The sequence below is a fragment of the Ambystoma mexicanum genome, chromosome 11 (assembly GCF_040938575.1).
Source record: "Ambystoma mexicanum isolate Mex_15411 chromosome 11, UKY_AmexF1_1, whole genome shotgun sequence".
NCBI classification, from domain to species: domain Eukaryota; kingdom Metazoa; phylum Chordata; class Amphibia; order Caudata; family Ambystomatidae; genus Ambystoma; species Ambystoma mexicanum.
In genome coordinates this window covers 1231853621-1231879080 of record NC_090934.1, presented here as the reverse complement: position 1 = coordinate 1231879080, position 25460 = coordinate 1231853621, and positions in this window count along the sequence as shown.

Below are 25460 nucleotides of genomic sequence, written 5' to 3'. Positions count from 1 at the left end.
TTTTTTACCCTGCCAGAGGAAATTAAGGAGGACACGTTTTGTTTCTTCAAAGAAGGCCCTAGGGACCTGTACCGGGAGCATCTGGAAGAGAAACAAGAATTTTGGGAGAATCACCATTTTTATGAGATTGAGGCGTGCCATCCACGAGAGACCCGCTCCCGCCCACCTTTCTATGTCTCTCCTGATTGCTGACCAGAGGGGGGGGAAGTTGGCCGTATACAGGTCTTCAAAGTCGCGCGTGATTTGGATGCCCAGATACCGGAACCCCTCCTCACTCCGTTTGAAGGGGAGTCCCTCCACAAAGGCCATCTCCGGGTCCGATAGATTCCCACCAATGAATGCTACCGATTTGTCCAGGTTGACTTTATACCCCGATAACTCCCCATATCGTGTGAGGCCCTGTAGCAACCGGGGGATTGTTTGGGACGGTCTGGTGACATAAAGCAAGGCGTCATCTGCGAAGAGGCAAATTTTGCAATGCATGTCCCCCATCTGTATTCCCCTGATGGCTGTATCGTTGCGGACCGAGATTGCCCATGGTTCCATTACCAATGCATAGATTAACGGGGATAGAGGGCATCCCTGCCTCGTACCACGTTTAAGGGGGAATTCTCTTGATTCCATTCCGTTTGCCACCACTCTGGCCGAGGGGGAGGAGTAAAGCGCAGATATCCATCCCAACCACCTTGGGCCCATCCCCATAGATGTGAGAACCTCCCTCATGAAGGCCCAACTGACCCTGTCAAAGGCCTTCTCCGCGTCGAGAGCCAGTAAGAGTGTGCCCTCGTTTCTGGCCTCAGTTGTGGCAAGTATGTGGAGCGTTTTCCTTAAATTATCGGAGCCCTGTCTGTTAAGGACGAATCCCACCTGGTCTGGGTGTATCAGGCGTGGGAGGGAGTTTTCCAGTCTGGAAGCCAAGATCCTAGCGAAAATCTTGGCGTCCAAATTAAGAAGTGAGATGGGTCTGTAAGACCCACAGTCCGTCTGGTCCTTGCCGGGTTTGGGTATGACGGTGATGAGGGCCTGCTGGAATGTCGGTGGGATTGTGTCGCGACTCCTAATCTGGTTGAACAGTTTAGCCAGGGGTTTCACTAGGATCGATTGGGTCTGTTTGTAAAAATCTGCTGTATAGCCGTCTCGGCCTGGTGCCTTTCCGGCCTTCAGTCTTTTGATGGCTCCCTCCACCTCTTCTTCTGAGATTTCCCCCTCGAGGGCCTCTAAGTCTTCGTCGGTCAGCTTGGGGAGGGGGTGTTCCGCCAAGTAGGAGGAAATATCCTCCTGTGATTCGCCCACTTGCCTGGAATAAAGTTTGCTGTAGTAGTCAGCGAAACATTCCGTTATTTTCTGCCGGTCCCTATGAATTCTGCCTCCCTCATCACCAAGCTGGGCAATCCCTCTTTCCACTCTGCACCCCCGTGACCTTTGTGCCAATAGAGTCCCTACCCTGTCGCCCCGTTCATAGTATATCTGCTTAGTGTACTGCATTTTTTTGACAACCTCCCCTATGAGAACCGTATGGAGCTCCTGTCTTTTGCCCTGCATCTCATCCAGGAGTGCCTCCCGATCAACCCCCGGGGCGCCCAATCTGGTCCGCAAGACCTGCAACTCCGCACGGAGTTTGCTCTCGATCAGGCCCCTCTCCCTTTTGCGCCTCGAGCCCTCTGCTATGAGGAGACCTCTAAAAGTGGCTTTCCCCGCTTCCCATACCATAGACATGTCAGTCTCCCCGGTGTCGTTTGTCTCAAAGTAGGCCAGCATTTCTTGTTTCATAAAGTCACGGAATACGGGGTCTCTAAGGAGCGTGTCATTGCACCGCCATCGAGATGATCTCGGGGCAACGGGCAGTGACCAGTTAGCCACGAGCAGTTCGTGGTCCGACCACGTTATGGCCTCAACCCTTGGTTGGGTTACCACCCCGTCCCCCTCCTCTGAGGACAGCAGGAGGTCGATTCTAGTGTAGGTGCAGTGCGGGGGAGAGAAGAAGGTGTAACCGCCTTGCCCGGGTATGCTTTGCGCCAGGTGTCTACCCAGTAGTGATCCCTCAGGAGGTCTTGCAAGGCCAGGTTGTCCTTAGTGATCCCCTTGGGTGTCCCTCCCCTGGCGGACCACCAGTCCAGTTGGGGGTCAGCTATGAGATTGAAGTCCCCTCCGAGTATCATGGCCCCCTCTGCCTATTCGTCCATGACACTGAAGACCCGCGTGAGGAATTCCACCTGACCCGAGTTGGGTACGTATACGGTGGCGAGAGTGACGCGCTGTCCCTCGCAAAACCCTTTAACACCTAAAAATCGACCTCCAAATCCTCTCTTGGTTTCTACCCCTGTGAGTTGGAGTGCCCTTCCCAGGAGAATGCCCACCCCCTCCTTCTTTGAGGTCGCGTGTGATGCCCAGTAGTTGCAGCCAATATCTTTCCCTTTGATTCTAGACTCTCTCCCACGTTTATAATGTGTTTCCTGTAGGAATAGAACTGTTAGATGTTGTTTGCGGAACATATTGCTCGTAAGGGACCTCTTATTTTGAGAATTAAGGCCCTTGACATTCAACGTGCCTATCTTCCCTTCAATCATTATCGCCTTTTCGGTTGTGCACTTTAGACCCCTCATAGTATCTGAATTTCGGAGCCCGCCGCCAAGCAAGTTTCCGTGATTTGAACTGACTTTCCCCCTTTACCCCTCTGTCTGCCCTGTTGACCATTTTTCCCCCCTGCCCCCTATCCCAAGCCCCCCTCCCTGTTTCCTCCCCCCTCCCACCCTTCCCCTGAAATATAAGGCGTTCGTCCACTTTCCCCAACATACGGTGGGGTTGGTCAACGAACCACCAAGGACTCAAACCCCAGCCCCGGGATTTTCATGTATTGGGGAATCCCAATTCTCAAGATCAATATAGGTTGGCCCCGTCAGAACCTCGGTACAAGTATCCGAGATAGAATTCTGGAACCATGAGCCCCCACTCCAGCCCACCAATCACTAACTTGGGCCTCATGTGTGGGCCAACTCAACCAGTTAACTTTTTAACAAACTTTCGCCCGCCCTGTAGTCCGGCGGGCCAGCCGTTGCGCCAGCGCGGCGTCCAGTTATGGCACCTCGTGGACCCAGGACCTCCAGAGCCCGGGCCCCGAGTCAATGCTCACCTCGTGATTTCCTCCACCTCCGATCGAGCGGTATTATCATGACTTCGAGTGATCCTCAGAGTTTGTCGACGGGTGTCTAGTTTTCCGGAACTTCCGGGCCCCCTTGACCTTGGATTTGCCGCTGTGGTTCACCAGTCTGTCAGGACCCCTGGGGGGGTCACGGGCTCCTCCGTCCTGGGCGCCTGAGTGGCCCGCCTGGTCGCTGACCAGGTCGTCTGTGGCCCTCCGAATATCCTCCTCCGACACCAGGTGGTACTTCTCCCCCAGCCATTCAAATTCCAAGCAGAAGGGATGTCCCCAGCGGTATCGAACCCCTTTACCTTGAAGCCATCTTGTGAGGGTGCCACACTTCCTCCTCATTGACAGGGTGACGGCCGACAGATCTTGGAAGATGGACACCCTTGAGTCGCCATATTGTATGTTGCCGAGGTTTCTCGCCTTCTCTAGAATTTTGGCCTTGTCTTTATAATAATGTAGCCGGACCAAGACAGAGCGCGGGCCTCTGCCCCCTCCCCCCGCCCGGTGCACTCTGTCAAAGTTGATGCCCGCAGCCTCTGTTCCCAGGGCGATCCTCACAATGTCGTGCACTTTGCCCTCGAGTCCTTGTGTGGATTCGCCCTCGGACTCCACCAGGCCAAAGATGCGCAGGTTGTTCCTTCTCTCCCTGTTCTCCATGTCGTCGACCTTAAACCGGAGTTCTTCCTCTCATCTTTCCATGTCTTGGAGTCTAATGTCCATTTGGGTTTCAAGGAGTGTTACAGAGAGTTGATTGTTTTCGACTCCCTCCATTCGGTCCTCTATTGTGGTGACTTTGGTCGTGAGGTCAGCCAATTTGGCGCCCATGTCGGTCCTCATCCCGCGTATCTCCTCTAGAATCGTCTGGATATTGTTCTGGATGGCCCCCAAGTCTGGGGGTGGGGTAGCAGGGCCCCCGGTCGCCATGACACTCTCGTTGGCAACAAATTGGTATTTCAGCAAGTTTTCTTTCCAGCTCATGGGAGGATCGTGTCGGTTGTTTGTTAGCGGGCACCGCCTGGTCGTCAACCGTGTCTGGGTCAGTTGGGGTGCAGGGCGGAGAGGGGGTACGTCCCCCGATGGCGTCGGCAGCTCGGAGTGTGTCTACCCTGTTTGGCTCCGTTAGTTTGCGTAGCGTTCCCTTTGGTATCCCGTTTACTCCAAGAGCCCTTCCAATGGAGGAGGGTCGTAGGGGTGCTGGGCAGGGGTCCTTGCCCTCTATGCTTGCCTCACTCCGATCCCCAAACCTAGCCGCAGTGGGGGGGGGTCCTCGTCGCGAGGCTGCAGGTGTCCCTTGGCACTTTCCTCAGGTGAGAGCGGGAGGAGGGGGAGTGTGTTGGGGGGGCGCGCTCCCGCGTCGGCCCCCGGGCGATGTCGATGTTCCGTGGGCAGATGGATGGCCTTCTTCGGATCGGACCCTGGGGTCGTGGGATGGGCAGGTAGGCCCGGGCCTCCCCATGACAGAGCGTACCTGCGGCACCTCGGCTGCCCCGCTTCGAGTGTCTGGAGCGCCAGGCGTGGGGCCCCAGGGCACCGTGGGCTGAGTTGGCGAGTGCTGTGATGGAAGGGTGGGGGGCGCGCCCCAGCGTCGGTCTCCCAGCAGTGTCGTTGCTCTAAGGGCGGGAGGATGGCCCTCTCCGGGCCGCGTCGGCGGCTGCGGCTTCCCGGCTGCCCCGCCTCGAGTGTCAGGAGCGCCAGGCGTGAAGCCCTCGGGCGCCGCGGGCTGCCTTGATGTGTGCCGCGATGGGAGGGGGGGCACGCTCCCGCGTCGGCCCCCCTGCGATGTCGCAGCTCCCTGGGCGGGCGGATGGCCTTCCTCGGGTCGGGCTCCTGATTCGTGCGATGATCCGCGGTAGGCCGCGTTAAGTGTCCGGGGGGGGCGCCGGCCCGCGGCCCCAGGCCCCCTCGTGAGCAGCACGGCCTCCTACGCTGCTTCGCACCAGGCCGTGGGGGAGGGGTTGCTGGTATCGTCTCAGCCCGTAAAGCTCCGCGTAGGAGCGTCGGATCGGGACCGGAGTTGGGTCCAGGTGGGGGCTACCGGTTCCCGCACCTCTTGGTGGGGGTCGCGTGGTTCATGGGACCCTCGTTCCGCTGGTGGAACGCAGTTTACCCGGGGCTGGGTGCGGAGCTCGAAGCTCAGGCGTCCATCCTGCCTGCGCCCCCTGGTGGCCTCTCCTTTGTGTTACTTTAATAAAAAAGTTCTGCAGCAACACACACACACATGGTTTGGTACTTCAGCGGATGTACTTTTACATTTTAGTATTTCTTTTTTGTATGTGTGTAGTAGAAGGTTGCCACCTGTACAATTGTTGCTAGTCTGTTGTAAAGTTATTGCATTTTGTAAGTGGCTTTCACTTCCAACATATTTTCTCTGGATATGCTCTATTTCTTCGAGTAGGTCTTTGGCTGTACCATGTAGAAGATTGTTATTTAAATTGGCTAGTGCTAAAGCAGGACTTTTAGCATAGTACAGTGTATAGACTAGATTTCTTATAGTTGAATGATGTGTTGATATCATTTTGATATGATGAAAGGTGCTTTTGCAAATAGGTCCTGAAATGCAGGCTAATGAATGTTCTTGTAGTTCTGTGTATTTGCGCACTGGACAGGTATCTATATTTTGTAGTAGTTTCATTTTGATTTTGTCTTTGCCGTTCACATACTGATTGAGGAACTGGCGTAAAGATTTTAAAGATTTTTTGGCAATGTTACACATTGACGTGCACGCCCATTTGTATCCTGGACGTTCTGGTTCAGTCGAATGGAGAGGTGATACTGAATTTTATGGGGATTTTTTTGTAAGCAGTATTTCTTGTTGCATTATGGTATTATTAAGTTTTTCATACCCTCGTCCACTGCTATGCTTGGCAATTGTGTTTGTTTGCTTTTGTTTGTATGCTTCTTCATTGAAATATGGTTCTGTACTCGTGGTGTGACTCCATTCACCTCCACAGATATTTAAGAAGTTATTTTTGTTGACATTCCGTTTATTGAGAAGTCTTTTTTGTAATTTAGTAGTTACTTTTGTTAGTGGTTTCATTCTGTTTAGCACTAAAATAAATAACTTCTTTTTGAGAAGGATTGCATTGTCTATGAGAGCTTCTAAGATTCATTTTCTACGGTAGGTTTTAAGGGTTGTGCATGATTTCTCTCCTGTTTTTATAAGACTCTGAAGGACTCTGTGCCGGAACATTTTTTCTAAAATACTTTTTTGGTATGGTTACTTGACACTACATCTAGATTTGTAGGAGCAGTGCTAGCAGTAGTGGTAGCTGAATTCTTGTTAATCACTTTCTGTTTTGTTTTACATTTTGAAAGAGGAGGGAAAGTTTTTGTACTAGAAGCTTGTTTTGTTTCGCTTAATGACTCTATCAGATCTTTTGTTTGAACTTTTTGTACAAATTCCGCTAGAGATGGATGCTTATTTTGGACACTTTTATTTTCATTTGCTTTACTTCTTCGTTGCTTTCTACGAACTTGCTTTTTGGTAGGCGTTCTTTGGGGTCTGTTGAAAAAAAAGAAGGTATGGGTTAGGCTGTTCTGCAATGTATGTGTGCTGTGTGCATGTGTGTCTGAATATGATGTTAAGGATGTATATAGTGGTGTGTCATTGTGCATTGGACAGCTACAACTAGTTGGAAATGCTGTTCTTGTATTTGTGTTAGTATGCTGGGTTCAGATGACAGCAGAAAGTAAGCTAGTGGTGAGGAGAAGGACTAATAGTAAATTTAATGGTATAGAATTAAAACAGTTCTTTGTTCTGCAATACTAACATTCTAGAGGCTGAGTTTTGTCATTTGTGCACCACAAAACGGGGAGTTATGTGCCATTGTGCCTGCAAATCCCTATTTAACAAATGGGGATTTGTGGGCATAATGGTGCACAAATCTCTGTTTTTCGGCGCACAAATTCCATGAATCAACCCCACAGTTTGTTTCAGTAACAGTAAGAATATTATGGTAGTATTGTACTTACTTTTTTTGTTTGGAATCAACAGGTTTCTTCTGAGTTGTTGTTTGTACTTCAGATGCTGCAGCTTTTCAGGAGAGTGGACTTCACTGCAATTGTAAAAGAAAGAAGTTAGTAATTTTGTGTTTATAGCACTAATGTTAATTTAGACGTTGATTTTTATGTTTTTGCAGTAGTATTCTTGTTTGATAACTGAACATAGTGTGTGCATGCAGTTTTCTTTGACTATGTGCAGCCTTTATATTTTACTTACAATACGTTAGTTCAACATGCTTTGCAAATGAGTAGAATACTAAGTATATGAAACTCACTTGGTTTCTTAGGGCTGTGTTATTGCATGTTAGGAGATGGAAGAAATAATGATGTACTTGTTTTGCAAATTTTGTAAGGTAAATGGCAGAAACTGAATAGAAAAGCATAGAATGTATGCGTTTGTGAAGGTGTGGGTAATAAAACAGAAGATTGTGATGTACAGGGAGTGGTGTTATTTCAGCTGTGGGCTTTTCATTGATAGTGTCTACCTGTGTGAGGAGTGTATAAAGATGCATGAACTTATCCTGGCTGTGTGTAATTTTATAATACACTACTAAGTGTTTTCTACAATTATACTGTTATTTCTCCCATCTTTTAATATTATAAGTTTTTAGATAGTTGTGTGTGTAAAAAAAGAATTTCGATAGCAGACAGGTTTGGAAGTGACATTTGATTATAGCAGAAGGGAAAAATAATAGTAAGTTCATTTGATAGGTTATACAGGTTAAGTGGCAGTTACTTTGTTTATATGCATTTAAGAGAGTTGAATATGTACTGTGCCTAAAATATGCATACCTGTGGTTTGTATTCATGCCTGTGGATATACATGCAGCTGCAAGTAGAAATCTTGGAGACTTGTACAGTAGTTTTTGTAGTAGGTGCTTTCCAATGATATGAGACTTGTCCTCAGAGTGATCAACAGTACATTGGAAGTGCTGAACTCTGATGATGGAGTTAGATGTAGAGGTCTTGGATGTGATTGGTGGATGGTTGTGTGACTGCTTAGCTGCATCCAATGAGGGAATGACACAGAGAGTGAAGGGTAGAAGGGCTATCCAAGAGTTACGCGGTCTGCGGACACCGCGGCTGAACGCGGTCAGGGCGTGCCACATCCAGGGTTTTCCAGCAAATCTAGCATGGAAAGGGGACTGTAGGGATTAGCCAATCAGGTGTTGAGGTTGTGGATTTGTGTTGAAAGAGGCTGTGTGTAGTGAAGATGGAAGAGGTGGAGAAAGTCAGGGTGTTGGTGCTTGGAGATATGTTTGTGCATGGTTTACAGCAGTATGCTCAATGCAGGCATGTGGCAAATAATTTTGATGTTAAAGGAGTGGAGATGGTGTGGAGCCCTGTGCCTGATTGCAATGTACAGGGAATTTTACAAGTTTGTTAAGATATGGGCGGGATGAACAGTCCCCATGTAGTAGTCTTGCACTGTGGTGCTTTCCATTTGGGCTATGTCAGTGCCCCAACTTTGTTGGCAGATTTGGAACACTTGGTTCAGGCAGTAATGAACATCCTTCCAAATGCCAAACTTATTTTTTCTGGATTAGTACCTAGGGCAATATGGGACAATACTTCTGTTTTTTGTCCTCAGTAAAACATTGCTAGGTGTGCAATCAACCGAGGTATGTGTGCTTTCATGCTTAGAGCTGGTATGTTCTTCTGTAATAATGAGAATATTGATTCCAGTAATGCTATTTATTTTAAAGACAATGGCATTTCTTTATCTTTTATGGGAAATGCTGCTGTTCTGGAATGTAAGGGTTGCTTTGGAGGAGGCTATGTGAAGATTTTAGGAGTAAACTAAGAAAGAAAAGAAAATAAATACAAAATAACAGGTGTCTGTCAAGCATCTGCAACCTCTCCCCCCCCAAAAAAATGGCTCTTTTCAGAGCCAACCTCAAAGGGGAAATGGGGCACACTATTTAAATTTACATTCACCATGCCCAGATTTTCGATATGTCCGCGGACATGGCAGTAGTCCGCTGACATCGCGTATTACATAAAGGGATTTTGGGTGGAGAGATATGCAAATGAGAATGAGTAGAGCAAGGGATTGGTCAATAAGGTTTACTGGGTGTGTTGTGTAAGGAGAGAGTTTGTTAGAAAGTCTTTTTTCTCAGAGAAGAACAGATAGCTATGGCTGTGTGTTTCAAAAAACCGATTATCTGGATTTTGGGAGACTCATGGATACATTGGTTGGAGGTGCATGCAGAACGCTGTGGAGTAGCTGCAGATCTTGGATTCCCTTATGTGGAAGTGCATTGGCATGGAGTGCGTGGAATGAAGTGGCTGGACTTGGTGCCTCTCTGTGCTACTTTGGAGACACTGCATCATCCAGACATAATTAAAATTCATTGTGGAGGGAACAGTTTAAGACATGTGTCTGGAATTTCTTTGCAATTTGCAATGAAAGAAGGACTTAGGATGGCCATGGACATGTTTCCAAATTCTCAAGTAATTTTTTCTCATATTGCACAGAGACAAATGTTGCTGCGTTCTTCTTCATTTGGTCCACAAATGGAGAAAGCGAGGCGCAATGTCAATAAGGCTGTTTGTGCTTTGAAATGAAAATGAAAATATTATGTTTCGTAGCACATACATTTTTCGCAGAGATGGAGTTCATCTTACTTATACTGGCAATCAGATTTTTCTGAGAAATGTGCAAAATGCATTGTGACCTTTTTTAGGTGTTGACCATTTGACGTTTTTCAAACACAAACAAACACCACCATAAGGCTCTTTTCAGAGCCACCACTTCCTCCCAGAGAAAAGTGCAATGGTTTTGATAGGGCAGCACCTCAAAATTTTAGATGTCCGCGGACTTCTAAAAAAATGTACAGGGCCCTGCTGCATTTATTTGCCACTTTTATTTTTAAACTGTGAAAGGCAGCTCTGAAAAGAGCCATTTTTTTGGGGATTTTGTTGTTTTATATTTTTTTGGGGTTTTTTACACACGACACACAAGGAAAGGAGGGGAGAGGAGGGTAAGGAATGGATACCATCCACGGGGATAAAAAATGTCAGGTGGAGAGAGGAAGATGTAGGGTGGGCCTTATTTAGGTAGTGGGCAGACCTTCTCATGCTCATGCGCCTGGAAAGAACTCCAAAGACTCTCCCCCCTGCAGAGTACTGCATCGCAGTACACACACAATATTGTGACCCTCGAAAAGTAAGGGTCAACAGCATCATGGAGGCCCTGTGAAGCAGATGGAGGGATGCGCTGTCCCACAGGAGTGTCTCTTGTGGTGACAGGAGCGGAAATGGAGGATGTTGTAGAGGAACTCAACCTACTACGTTTATCACAAGGTACAACCTTGCGAATGGCCCCACTGTGGAACGACCTTAGGTGTCGCTTCATGGATGTCGTACCAAAGCTGTACGAACAAGGCCTCCCACGACTCAGCACCATTTTGCACTGGTTGTAGGTGACCTTGTTCGCATGTGCTTTTGGTACAACACCATGAATGGTAAACAACCGCCACACCCAAGACTCACGGCGAGTGCTGGTAGTAGGGACTTCCACTACCTCATCCTCTTCATCCTCCTCCTCTACATCGTCACGCCTGTTCCCCTCTGCAGGCCCTTGGGGAGGTGTTGGTGGTGGAGGGGCTGGGGGTAGTGCTGAGGCAGAAGCAGCACCAGCTGGAAGAACAGCAGTCATGGAAGCCATCAGGTTTAATGATGCAACAGCAACAGCAAAGGCAGCAAAAGCAGGTCAATCTTCAATAGAGAAAGACAGAATGAAGATGAGCTCTGAGGTGTGGCCTTTTAAAGGGGTGCAGGTGCGCGCTCCGCGACAGTCATGCTGTCCACGGACAGATCGAACACCCAAAAAAGGCTCAAAAAGTTCCAAAAAGTATTTAGAAAGCCAGAGTCATTGTCTGGGACATGTGCAATGGTGAATATTTACTGGAAAATACTTTGGATTGCCTAAAAAAGTACTTTTTAAATGTTTGGGGACCCGGACAGTGTCCGCAAATCAGGACACATGCTCAGCATGGGTGCAGTCACATGATGACATTGCGAACACGTCTGCGAATGGGAAGGGTGTCCGCAGGACACCAAATGTGTAGGACCGTCCTGCGCATGCGTGCGGGTGTTCTACAGACAGTATTCCGGTCCTCAAACTAATTAAAAGTGCGACACACGTGAAACGGACAGTTACGGACAGGCGCGATGTTCGTAGGACTTATGGGTGTGGTGCGCATGTGCGTAGATGTTCTACGGAGAGTACGGACAGGTATGGTGCCCTTAGGACACCTCCATTATGGTTAATTGCGCATATTCCAGACACTGAGTGTGTTCTAAGAACAGTTTCATCTTGCTTGCGAACAGTGCAGACAGGTATAGTGTCCCTAGAACACCTCCATTTTGGTTAATTAAGGACATCCTGGACACTGAGTGTCTTCTAAGGACAGTTCCATCTTGCTTGCCGACAGTACGGACAGGTGTAATGTCCTCAGGACACCCCCATCTTGGTTAATTGCGGACATTCCAGACAGCCACGCTGTCCGCGGACACCCCAACTGCCTTTTTAAATAAAATAAGACACAACGGAATGAAGTAACAACACATATAATATTTTATTATTATATACAAATATAACATTTATGAAAGAGAGGTGGAAGCAGAAACTGACACAAATACAGGGGAATTAGGGGTTTGGAGAGGATTGATGTGAGGGGATGAAGGGATGGAAGTCTCATCATAACTTTTTTGTTGGTGATGAGGCTTTGGGGATAGTTGACTGGGACATGGAGAGGGGGAACAGGTACATGTGGTACAATTTTATATTTATTTTTTTCTTTTATGTGGTCCTCTACAAAATGTTTCAAAAGATTGAAATCTTCCATAAGCATATTCATTTTTTGTTCCATGCGCTGTATTGTATTTTCTAATGTCTCTTTTGCTGTATTATTTCCAATGTTTGTATGGCCTGTTAAAAAAAATATATATATGTTAAGTACACATAAAGTAATGATTATTAATTTTCTTATAAAGAGAAGTGTCTGCCATTAGTATCACTGTCTTCAGACATTTCCTCACGTGGAAAATGTTCTTCAAGCTATTCCAAAGTACTGGACATTACTGTGTAAAAAAAAGAAAATATCACTTTTACTGTACCAAATATATAAAGTTTAGAAATACATAAGAAAAATGTTTTGTAGGGCTGCTGTTGCTCCTAGCTGTGCAGTTTCTGTGAGGTCATTATGCTGGAAACATATCTTTTTTGTTTTGGTATATTCCCTTTTAGTACACATGGTATTTAAACGGACGGTTGATGTGTTACATGTATAGGTTGCACTTCTTATTTATTGTTACATATAATGTGTTTATATGCTGCTTTTTGAACTTGTTCAGTGTTTATATGGCATGATAGAACAATCTAAGATTCCACTGAGTTTTTGGGTACTGTTAATGTTGTCCGCTTCCATCCGCGGACATACGCACAGTCCGCGGACATCAAAATCACTAGCAGGGGGTTCAGCATGTTATATGTATATAAAGTAAGGTAATCCAAGTAAACATCTACCAAATTCATAGTATGTATATGTATATTCAGTAAAAAAAACTTTGATAAAGGGACGTTATGGTTAAGTTGCATTACTAAAAACATATGAAATTCAGTAAAAAAAACTTTGTTAAAGGGACGTTATGGTTAAGTTGCACTACTAAAAACCTATGAAATTCAGTAAAACATCTTTGTTAAAGGGACGTTATGGTTCCCAGTAAAACCGAAAACCCCCTGAAATTCGCCAGTTATGGTAAGCTAAGCAACCATAACTCGCGCAAACACCGTGCATTGCTAAGACTAACACCCAGGACATCAAAGATGACATCACAAATGTCATTGATGACATCACTGATGACATCACATGTGCATTTACTTTTCATTAAAACTCTGTACAAGGGATTCTTATTATAATGTTGACAAAAAAGTGCCAAGGATCATTTGAATAGATGTCTTGAGCTATGTAGTGCATTAGCCAATGCATTGATATAAATAGTATTCTATTATTAAGTTCTTTACAGTGTACTAAGCTACTCATTACACGGCCACGGTAGTGGCCGTTTAGTTATGGTTAAGTTGCTGTTTCCATAGGAAGAACACTTTTTGGGTGGCTTATAACGTCGCTCTCCCTGGATGAATCCTCACCAAACTTTGCAAAAAAAGTATATGGCCCACTCTGAATTGCAAAGTTTGGTGAGGTTTGGTCCGGGGGGGGGGAAAGTTATAGGGGGGTCCCAAAACGTCTTTTTTCCCACAGACATAATGGGAAAAAACTTTGCTCACGCCTACAGCCCAAACCGCTGGACGGATTTTCACCAAATTTGCGGCAGGAGTGGCAGCTTGGTCCCGAAAGCGTGCTTTTGTTAATTCGGTGTAATTCCGTCCAGTAGTTTCTTTTAAAATGACCAAAACATAAAGCAGAAAATTAGCGATATCTATGTCCGTTCCGCGGACACACTTCCCTGTTCGCTCTGCGGACAGGACACCGATTGGCTAATTCACTGTCGTCATGCCTGCCGTCACCCAACGTGTTCGCTGATTGGTTTGCGTGAAGCGTGAGGTGCGTCAGATTTTTGGAAATGCCCACCATCTTGCAACATCGGCCGGTGTTCGCAGACATCGCGGTAAAAACATATTAAAAAACACAACATTGCACTTGTCAAACTTCTAAAATAATCTCTGGAGAGGTGAAGGGTGATGAGGATGGGATGGAATATGGCTGCAAGAAGCAAAAAAATGGGTGGTTTTTACCGCGAAAGTCTGCGAACAGTTCGGATGTTCGCGAACAGTCCTGAAGAGTTCGCGAACACCTCAGCATTACAGGGTTGGTGAAATGCAGTTCTTGGATGGCTTATAACTTTGGCGCCACTAAATGGAACTGCATGATATTTTGCATGTATATTCCTGGGCTGATTCAGGGTGAGTATTTAAAGTTTGGTGGGATTCTGTCTTGAGGCGGCAAAATTAGAGGGGGGGTCCCAAAATAATGTAAAGTCTTATAAATGAGGTGCCATTTGACAAATCTACACTTCATTTGGCAGTCTGATAATAGATCAAGATGTACATGTTTTTGCGAAGTTTGGAGGGATTCCATCGAGAGGGAACAAAATTAGAGTGGGGGTCCCAAAATATTGTAAAGGCTTGTAAATGTGGTGCAATTTGACAAATCTACACAAAGGTTTGCAAAAAGATTATAGATCTAGATTTAGATGTTTTCGTAAAGTCTGAATGGATTTTGTCAAGTGGGGGCTAGGTTATATGACGATTGTATGTGCATACATTTGACACTTTTGAAAAAATAAAACATGGGTGGATTTCCAGCAAACGTGCATAAGGAGCACTGGCAAGGACCTACAAGCATGGTTTTGCAAATGTGCCAGTGTTTTATTATTTGACAAGTGTCATAATGTAGCTACAAAAATAGCGGTATACCTTTAGTGACTGAAGGGTAGCCTGTGACCATGGGCAGTGGCCAGATTGTCCGGGTCATGGAATAAGGTCATGATCCAGACAATCTGGCTACTGGCCATGACCACAAGGGACAAAACATAGCATTAAAGTGGCCATGTCCACCTGGGTTTGGCTTTGTGGTAAAGTAATTCGAAATTAGGATAGATTTGAAAGGAAAGAAAAATGTGCTTGTGTTAATATGGTCATAGGGTTCTCTTTTTGCCTTCTGCAGGCTGTTATGGAAAGTGAAGAGGGGCCATGTATGGAACCCTCACCTTCCCTTTCCATGGTGGCCATCCTGGAAAAGGACTTTCCTTCCTACACCTGGATGCCGCAGGCATCCCGGTGTTGGAAGAAAAATCCTATTTTTTAGCACCCCGGGTTCCCGCTTTGGGAACCTAGGGTGCTAATGGCCTTCATCCCCCATTTCAGGTCCAGAGACCTCGTTATCCACCCTCGCTTCACTTGAGCTGATAACTTGGGCTGCTGGGCCGGTATCCACCGTTCCAGTCCCTGGAACAGAGGGTGAACGCCACAATAGTCCCATTAGCATAGCACAAAATGCAAATGGAAATGTTGGAAAATCTTATTTAGTCTATGTACTTTATTGAGAAATATAAAGTAGATGGAGTGAAGACATTTTTTTTTTTAGTTCTATTTTTTAACTGTGAAAAGTGGTTCCTACAGGAATATGTCGTTTGTTGTTTTTGGATGTATTTCTTTTGGCAGGAGAGCTGAGAACGAAAGGTGGGGAGGGAAATGAGGGAAGAGCACCAAACACTAATATGGAGGGGTAGGTGGACAAGGGAAAATGTTGCGTGTGTGGTATTTCTAAGTTAGGGGGCAATGTTTCTCATGCTCCTTGATTACAGCAGTGGTGATGGCTCTTGAGGAGGTGGGATGGCATTAGCTGATGCCATTTTAAGATAAATAGCAGTTTTGCTAAAAGTATGTACTGTGTACTAGCTTGTTAATGGATAATGAGTAGGAATAGGTGTTGGAGCAGTGCAAGGGAAATTTTGAAGTTGGAAGTTCCTAGATCAGTAGAAAATTCTGTTCCGAACTGTCCGCCAAGCAGAGATCTTATCGTGAAGTGCGGACGGGTTCTCAGACACGTCATCATGACGCGCGCCAGCGTATGGTCATGTGGCACTGTCCGGAAGGTCCGCTATGAAGTCAGATGTTCGTAGACGTCTACGGATACAAAACTAGTTGAAATAGTTGCAAAAAGTGCATAGAAGTGTTAAAAATTATTCCAGATGGTGTGAAATGGCAGAGTTTTAAGGTGAAACTTTGGAAATTGGACACAAATATTGCTATATTGGGTAAGTATGATATTAGTTAGTTGTAGGAAAATAGCATGCACTGGTAAAAACCTATGAAATTCAAAGAAAAAACGTTGTTAAAGGGGCGTTATGGTTAAGTTGCACTAATAAAAACCTATGAAATTCATTGAAAAAACTTTGTTAAAGGGACGTTATGGTTAAATTGCACTAATAAAAACCTATGAAATTCAATGAAAAAATGTTGATAAAAGGGACGTTATGGTTAAGTTGCACAAATAAAAACCTTTGAAATTCACTGAAAAAACGTTGTTAAAGGGACGTTATGGTTAAGTTGCACTAATAAAAACCTATGAAATTCAAAGAAAAAACGTTGTTAAACGGACGTTATGGTTCCAAGTAAAACCGAAAACCCCCTGAAATTCACCAGTTATGGTAAGCTAATTAACCATAACTCGCGTCACCACCGTGCACTGCTAAGACTAACACCCAGGACATCAAAGAAGACATCAAAAATGTCATTGATGACATCACTGATGACATCACATGTGAAATATATTTTGATGAAAGTCCCTACAAGGAGATTTATTTATATTGTTGGTAACAAGATGTCAGGGGTGATCGGGATACCTATCACAAACTACTTAATCTATTAAAGAATTTACTCATCTAATATCATTGTATTGGCGTGTTGTCGTTAATACAGAAACCTAATCATATATAAACATATGCAATGACTGCAGCATGCACCATAGAAGTACACTATTTATAATCTTGGAATTTTGGATAGTGCGATAATGAATACTACCATATCAGAGTTTTGAGTAATGTTAAACATGTAATAACTAGCTAACAATTCAAGACTTACAGCACTTGTGCTGGTACAAACAATACATATGAAGAACCACAATGCATACAAGTCAGAGGTACATACAGGGAAACTAAAGTAAAGAAGAAAGAAACTGCATCATCAGAAAATGTTAATAACATTAAAGTTTATCTTCATGTATACAAATGAATTGTGTGTTTGGGGCCTGCTCATTTCCCCATGTATGTGCACCATGAGCTGAGACCAAACCCTAAGGAAAGTAGTCAAAAAACATATAAGAAGGTTAAAGTCTAGATATATAGCACCTTTTTCAATTCTATTATTCTGACTGATAGTGAACAAAACCACCTGGTCTATATATGTCAATAAACAAAAACAAGTGGCCCAGATATGTGATGTCATCAGTGATGTCATCAATGACATTTGTGATGCCATCTTTGATGTCCTGGGTGTTAGTCTTAGCAGTGCACAATGGTGGCACGAGTTATGGTGCTTAGTTTACCATAACTGGCGAATTACAGGGGTTTTTCAATTTTACTTGAAACCATAACATCCTTTCATAGGTTTTTATTACTACAACTTAACCATAACGTCCCTTTAACAAAGTTTTTTCATGTATATATATATATATATATATATATATATATATATATATATATATATATATATATATATATATATATATATATATATATATTTGACATATGGTTATATGTGATCTTACCAACCACAAAAAACACTGATTTGTTTTTGTTTTTTTAATTTGCGTGGCCCCCACCTAGCCCCTCTTTTTTTCCACCCGTCTAAAGCCACCCCAACCCCATCCCTACCGATTTTAACCCCTTACCCCTCTACCCTTTATATATTTATTTACATTTATCAGTGCTTTTAAGTGTTATTGTCCACTCTGAAATGTACCACTCTGTAAAATGACTCGATACTATATATATATATATATATATATATATATATACACACACACTAACGTCTCTGCAGTGAAAGGGTTCGATAAGAATGGAGACAGCGCTGAGCGATGCGGAACCACACAGGACAGTGATGCGGCCTGGAATGTAAATGGAGGTGGCGTCACTTTCTGGTAATGGTCATAAACAGGGCTTTAAGTGGGCCTGGGCTAGCTAGGGTGGAGCCCCTGCAATCTCTAAAATTGCTCCCTCAGTCACCAATGGGTTACACCAAGCTGATTTTAATCAAGAGCACTCATCGGAGTGCGGTAGGGGACGCAGGATGCAGTGAAATAAGTGTGGGCAGGAAATCTGCTTGCCTGTCAAGGCAGGGTAGCCAGCAGCTGACTCCCAAAGGCAAAAGCTTCTAAATTTGTATATATGGCTGGCATTTTCGCATCACTTTCCTAGTAGGGTATTGCATAATGTATACTGGCCTTTCTGCCAATTTCATGCTTCTGCGTAGGAGGGTTGCAGGCTTGAAACATCGTCCCATAAGATGTCTTATATAAACATTTATGTTCATTCAAACTTCCCAAAATGCTCTTTTTTTTTTATATGCAGACCACCAATCAGTTTACATTAATAAGCGAAGAACATGAGGTCTATCTTTGGACAGCAAAAGCACATTTGAAGTGATACAGCATTTAGTTTGAGAAGACTGGTGCCTCCCCAGGAAATATGTGCAAACTATTAGCCATTCCTTGCAGGGCGTTAATAGCGCCAGATTGTCACAGGACAGCCAGACAGCAGAGGAGCTGAAACTCGTAATGAGCACTCAAGAGCTATCAAGCACACTAGACCAGTCATTTATTTACAGAATGAGGGTGATTGGCTGGTTGATTGAATTGCTTATATCTCGTGTCAGAAAAGGATTTATTTGAAGACAGCAGTTTATTTGGAAAGTGAAACAGAGGTAGTTTTATTTACGATTTGCAGATTGGATGCAAACAACATAACCTGAGACCATGTGAGGTGGCCCAAAGTAAATGTTTGCAGGGCCTCGGGATATAATGCTTCTTGCCTGTCACTTGCCCCCATATACTTGAACCATTACATCACAAAGAAACAGCGCGGTCGCTCACTTCGCTCCTCTGACCAGCTCACCCTACCTGTTCCACTCTTTAAACTAGCCACAGCCGGATGGGTTAGTTTCAGCACCACAGCCCCCACCCCGTGCAACACCTTACCTCCACACTTAAGAAATGAGCCCTCTTACCCAGCATTCAAGCGACTTTTGAAAACTTGGTTATTCAATGAGTAGGACTAACACTTTAAGCATGAACTGTCTCCTACTTCCCATGCTACTTCTTACTAACTTAATGATCTGTTACGTTTTTACTCTGATGCCACCCTGTACAAACACTGTGATGATACCTGTGGGTCTCGGCATTACACAAACATAAAAAATAAAAAAAATAAAAATAAATAAACACAGATGTGTGAAAATGTTGTAACACATTGCAAAAAAAAGAACAAGTCAATATTTATTCATATCAATATTTTTATGGGACAGGCCAAAGTGTGAATGGTCGAGGGACTCCTGCTTCTCCTGCGAATGGTCTTTGAGAGTTCATTAACTTGCTAGGAGCAAACCTAACCTGCAAACCCCCTCACCCCCCTGCCTTCTATGTGCCTCTGCTGCCAGGCGCTGGATAATCGCTTCTGGCCCTTCCACCGTGCCCTGCTTGTAATTGGACTCAGGTGTGCTATCGGCAAGCCTGATACATCATTTATGGAGAGTGCAGAGACTTTATTGACCTGGGGTGGAAGCTCGGAACTGGCTCTCGTTTCTCTGCAGCGTCCTAGAACATTAGGTGTTCTTTGACACGCGGGCTTGGGCAAGGGTGGAGCCCCCAGGGCAACGCGACTCTCAGTGTACCGGGCACACACGGTCACACTAGGACAGTGGTCTTCCAACTTTGGCAGAGGCGTAGACAGGGTACGGCCTGAGCGGGCAAGGACCACCTACAATCTGTAAATGCCCACTCAGCAGCCATGTGCGGGTAATTACAGATGTTTATATCTCTGTGGTGGGCCGAACTACATTAGCTTCAAGCCCCACTTGTTAGACAATCCTGGCTATGCCTCTGAACATTGGCGCAGGGAGAGCAGTGTCTGCTTTTAATAGAAAATATAGAAAATATGAGCGAATACGGCATCAGGGTTCGGCAACAATATTTTTACTCAAGGTGGGGGGAGGGACTCAGCATAAGGAAGTTTAAAAACCACTGCACTAGGAGTATTAGGGCAGTTCCCCATCACAACTCTTAAGTTCCTCAGCTTTGGCCATCCTCTCTTGACATTTTGTTGAGTTTCCACTGTGGCGCCTGCAAAGGGCAGCACGCAGGCATCAGGGCAGCACGCAGGCATCAGTGCAGCACGCAGGCATCACTGCATTCCCTCAAAAACATGGTCTGGTGCCTGCTCACAGGAGAAGAATTGAGGCCTTTTAGTCACATATTTTATAGCAGAGACAGTCAGTCCTGTAGAGAAATTCTGTCATGACAGACCTACAGAGGTGTGAAGAGCTGGGGCGGAGTCAATCACCTGCCTGATATCTTTTGTATAGATGTCTGTCTCTGTTCTTCGGAAAGGCACATAGGACACTTAAGCCTTTGACTTACACAGCGGTGGAGGATGCCATTGGGCCACTCTAGCACCCCACGGCGCTTCTCTGTGAGCCCACCCGTGTACTGAGGTTTTGTGGTCCATATGTAACTGCATACAGACATGTCACGTAGGTTCCATGTAATAATGTCCCCGCAAAAACGTTTTCCTGACAAAAAGTCGCAGTTTTTTGTTGGGGACATTATTACACTGAACATGCGGGGGACACCTCGCAGCTCCCGAATTACAAGGGGAATTATAAGGGGAATTACAAGAGGAGCAGGTGGTACATGTATGGGGACATCCCTGCAACCGATCCCCATACATAATGCCCACATATATGTCATCAATGGCTTTTCCCAGCGACATCATGTATGGGGACATTATTCCCTGATACCATCACGTAGAAGGAACCACCCTGGCTCGTGTGATTGTCGCAGGATCTACGGCCATTATTCCAGAAAATGAAGATGCCATTCCCACCCAAACCTAGAGGGAATGTAAACATTTCCGTTTACTAAATTGGCTTTAAACAAGCATTGACCACAGCAATAGGTCTGGCTTTATTTGATTCTGGTTGCAGTCTCGTATGTCCAGACACAGCCATTTTATGCCAGGTAACACCCTTTGATCCACAAGTGGTGCTTTCATATGCTAGACACATCCTCATATGGTGAGCTACTGTTCTGGTATGACAGGTGAACGGTCTGCTACACGGCTGCAATCAAATACGCCCAGCCTGTTGAGCCAGGCATAGCCTTCTTATAATGATATGATAGGTTATTTATAACGCGCTTCATACCCAGAGGTTTCTATCGTGCGGACTCGTGGATCAAACCCGTGCTGCTCTGTGTCGTCTTACTTCCAAGGCGAGCATGTTGCCCCTGACCTATCCTCACGATACACAATCATCCATAAGCTGCTCATATGCCAAATACAACCAAGTATATTAGGTACAGCCACACATGCCTAGACACACCAATAACTTGCCAAGGTTTTCCATTATATGTTCAGCTACGCAAACACACGACACAATTCTTGTGCCTTTGCAAAGAACCCAGGCACTGAAGGAGTGCATTTTCCACACTACATCGAGCTCACTGAGGGATGAAGCCCAAACATGCCATAGAAACACTGAGCGCATTAAACCATTACCAAATGAAGAATCCAAGTGGTCCATACCCATATACCCTGAAGCTCTGCTTTTCGACTGCTCAGCATGCATCCTAACTGTGTTTGAACACCACCCCATCCGTGCCCCCTTGTGACTGTCTTTTTTTAATATAATGGTTTTGTAGCCAAAATATGAGGCCATGCCTCATATTTTGGAAATGGGCAGCAGAAATACATGTTATGGTAGGTTATTGGGATTTTCACCATGCCCCACTGCCATGTTCATGGTCTCCAGGTGCACATGTGGATCTGAAATAAAAGAAAGGGGGACTGGGGTGGTTAGAGGAGTAGAGGGGAAGACAAGCTGTTGTGCTTAACTGTTTCTGCATGTAGAGCCAGAAGCAGCTGGCGTCTGCATGGGTGTGTTTTCTAGGTGGACCGCAATTTGTGCACTAGAGGCAGATGGGGGACCACATATGTCTGGGGAGGATCTGGTGTCTTGGCTTGTCCACTGGTTCGCGAATTGATTTCGAGAGGTGTAGAGTTGTGACTGTTTTGGTGTGGGTTGAGGGTTTTGTTTAGCCGATTGTGCAGGCGAGTTTGGTGAGCATGCGGTGAGTGAGGATGGATGAAATGAGAAGTCGTTAGTGGGTTTTGTTCCTTGGACCTTGTATGTGATAGAAGTGTCGTGCTTCCATGCTTCCCATTGGTGATGAGAACATTTTGAGAGAGGCCTCCGGATTCTCCCTTGGCTCTGGTCTCTGGTCATGTTTCAAGGAATATTGGTTGATTAGTTTAGTTTTAATGGGCTGTGCTTCAATGGGGTTCTCTGTGCACTCTGCACTCTAACACTCTGCTGAGCCCAAAAGGACAATTTCCAAAAATGCACTCTGCCGCACTCAATGCGGTTATCCTGGCATGGTTATATGTCCCTGCATGCAGTATGACCCACTCTTTACTGACATCTCCATCGGCATTCCCTCTGGCTCACTTGCTATATGGTCGCCCGCACGACTGTATATCCTGTAAAACCCACCATGTGCACATTTGCACAAGGGGCTGCACATCCAAGAATGCATGATCTCGTGCAGTATAGAAGCCCATGTAGTGAACTCTAGACCTTGAATGCACGCTGCTGCAGTACCACCACCCCCACCCTCGGAAGGATAGCTCAGGGGCAACGTGCTCACCTTGGAAGCAAGCCAGGTTCGATCCCCGGGTCCACGCTTAGAAATCTCTGGGTATTAAGCGTGTTATAAATAACCTATCATATCATATCACCCCCACAGAACTACAGTTCCCATAATGTTCTCTGCCTTTCATGGTGCAGATAACTACACTGGACTACTTATCCCAGAATGACCTGTGTCTCACTTAACAACAATATGTGTCCCATAAACCAGCCACCCGCCCTCAAAAAGAAGCTGCAACAGGATTACAGGTCACAAGAGGAATTCTGCTTTACATAACCCAGTGGCCACACTCACACACATATAGGACAAGGTAGATTAGTGGGAAGAGGTCGAGCGAGAGTTGTGATGTCCTGTTGACAGCCTCAGTTCGGTTTGCGCCATTAGACGAGCTTGGGTTGCGATTTACGGCTCGGTAGATTGCCATGTGCAGTTGTATGGGACTATGGGCCTCATTACACGTTAGGCGGTAAGGGTTTACCTGTACCGGTAAGGGCACCAGTACTGGTAAACCCTTACCGCCTTACTACGAGGTCCCTTTGCAGGACCCGACCTTAACGGCTGGTTTTACCAGCCGTTAAGGAACGGGCCCGCAAAGGGACCTTGGTGCTAATTACGGTACCGCAATTTGCGGTACCGTAATTACCTCCTTCCCCATTCCCATTGAGCCCTATGGGGGGAAAAATGGGAATGGGGAAGTGCCTTGGTGAATGGGGAATTACCGCCCCCGCTCACCTTGGAGTAGGGCGGTAATTCCGCCATCCACCAAGGCCAACACGGTAAAATACCAGCGGCAACCATGGCGCTAATAGCACCATGGTTACCGCCTACTGTGTAATGAGGCCCATATGTGTGGTTTGTTTTGTTGTTGCAGTGTGTTGAAGTGCATGCGGTTTGCTGTGCAGAGAAGGGATTGTGTTTGTCTAGTGTTTAAGAGGTGTATGTGGAAATTGAGGTTTTAGGGTTGGGCTAGTGGAGCACTTTTTACCTCGTTGGTTCGGACTTCCGTGCTCAGCGTCTCTGCCTGCGCTGTGCATTTGAAGCGGTTCATTAGCCGGGTTCTGCGCATTGCGGTAGCTTTCCTCTCTAACTGTCTAGCAGTCTATGGTCATGGGTGGTGAAGGCCTTGCCCCATCCCTTGGTAGAGATGGGTATGGTTGAAGGGTTTGCTTTTAGGCTGCCAAGGGTGTGCCTACCCTTGCCTCAGCCCAGCCCTTGGTGCGGAGTCCCCACCCCTCGAGGAAGACGGTTTAGGTTCTCCAGGGGTGCCAGTTAATTGGGTAATGCTCCTCCCCCTGCAGCTATGGTGCACGTACCTGGGGTGATGCCTAGAGCGGGTTATTGTTTGGGGTGGATCTTTTTTTAGTGTTCCTGTCTGATTCTGAGGTGAAAAGTCCCGTTTTAAGTCATTTTCTGAATTTTTGGTGATCCTTCGTATTGCATTTTTCTTTTGGGAGGGTGTTCCAAGTTTTGGCTGCCAGGTGGGAGAAAACATCTTTTTCTTATGTAAGGTTTTGGTTCCAGGCAAATGTTGTTGCTTGATCTGAGTCGTCTTGTCGGTCAGTAGATCGTTATTTTCTTTTGGAGGAATTCTGCTCCTTGGCCATGGATTGCTTGCATAAAGTGCTATATAAGGACACGTTATTATTACATGTCAAGGGACTCATGTTGCTCCATTTATTATAGACGAGCCCTGAGGATCTCAAGCCTACACAAGGCTTCCCACATTACAGATGCATTAATAGGACTACATGCCCCAAAATGCACTTTACATCACTAAGTACATGTGTCCAAAAAGGCACCGTTGAGATTTTGCCCCTGGTGGGCTTAATTACGAGCTTTATCAGTGACTGTAAGTGGAACCCCCAGAAAGGCTGTGTTGTGTTTTAAATCCATCCACAGTGGTAGAATGCTGCAGGAGCAGTCCCAGCACCCCCTTATGGGCAGCTCTCCTGGCCTCTTCTTGACTGCCCGTGGGTCTGTAGCCTTGTTCCCTACGGATAAGAGTAGAGTCAATCTTATGTCTGAACTCTAGGGTTACAATGTAAGTATGAGCTGCCAATTAATGCAAAGGAGCAGGGATATATTAGGTAACAGGGACTTTCCGTCGACAGCTAAAAACACTGCTCTCCCACTGAGGCCTCTTAATCCTGTCCTAGATGTTGTACCTTTGTGTTTTTGTTCTAGTGGCCTGGTGCCTGTGGACTCCGGGGCCATATACAAATAAACAAATTAAATAAATAAATAAAAATAATATATGTAGCTTGGGGTGGTGGCAATTGGGAATATCAATAAATGGGGGTGGTGGTAACTGGTGATGATGTCTATAAGTGGGCATAATGCCAAATACCCATACATGTTTATGAGAAAATAGAAATGTATGCCCTGCTGGACAAGGATGGTTTGCTACAAAATCATACCAAGGGCAGATTTCAACTTTACATAAGGCCTATTAGCTGGGCCAGCAAGTTCTTAGGTGCTTGCCTGAAATGTATCATTCTCTTTAACTTGAGACACTTTCAACGCTGCAACTCTCCATGTTTTGCGTTGCATGGATAGACCACTTCAATTTGCCCATTGGTCTCTTTAACATTGTGCTTCTATGGATTGCCATTAAGAGTACGGGCCCGATTGTCAAAACGTTTTTGGCGCAAGTGAAGAGATGCGTATTTGCACAAAAAAAAGAACAGCCCAATTCAAAATTGCCATTTGATGTCCTTTTTCCTCTCTTCACGCATTTGCGCAAATAAGGGGGTGTTCCTGGGAATTTAAATGCTCATCCAGAATTCACAAACTAGATGAGCTTTTAAGGGCCCTGAAATGAGGATCCTCCTTCTGCTCCTTTTTAAACAGGTGCAGGG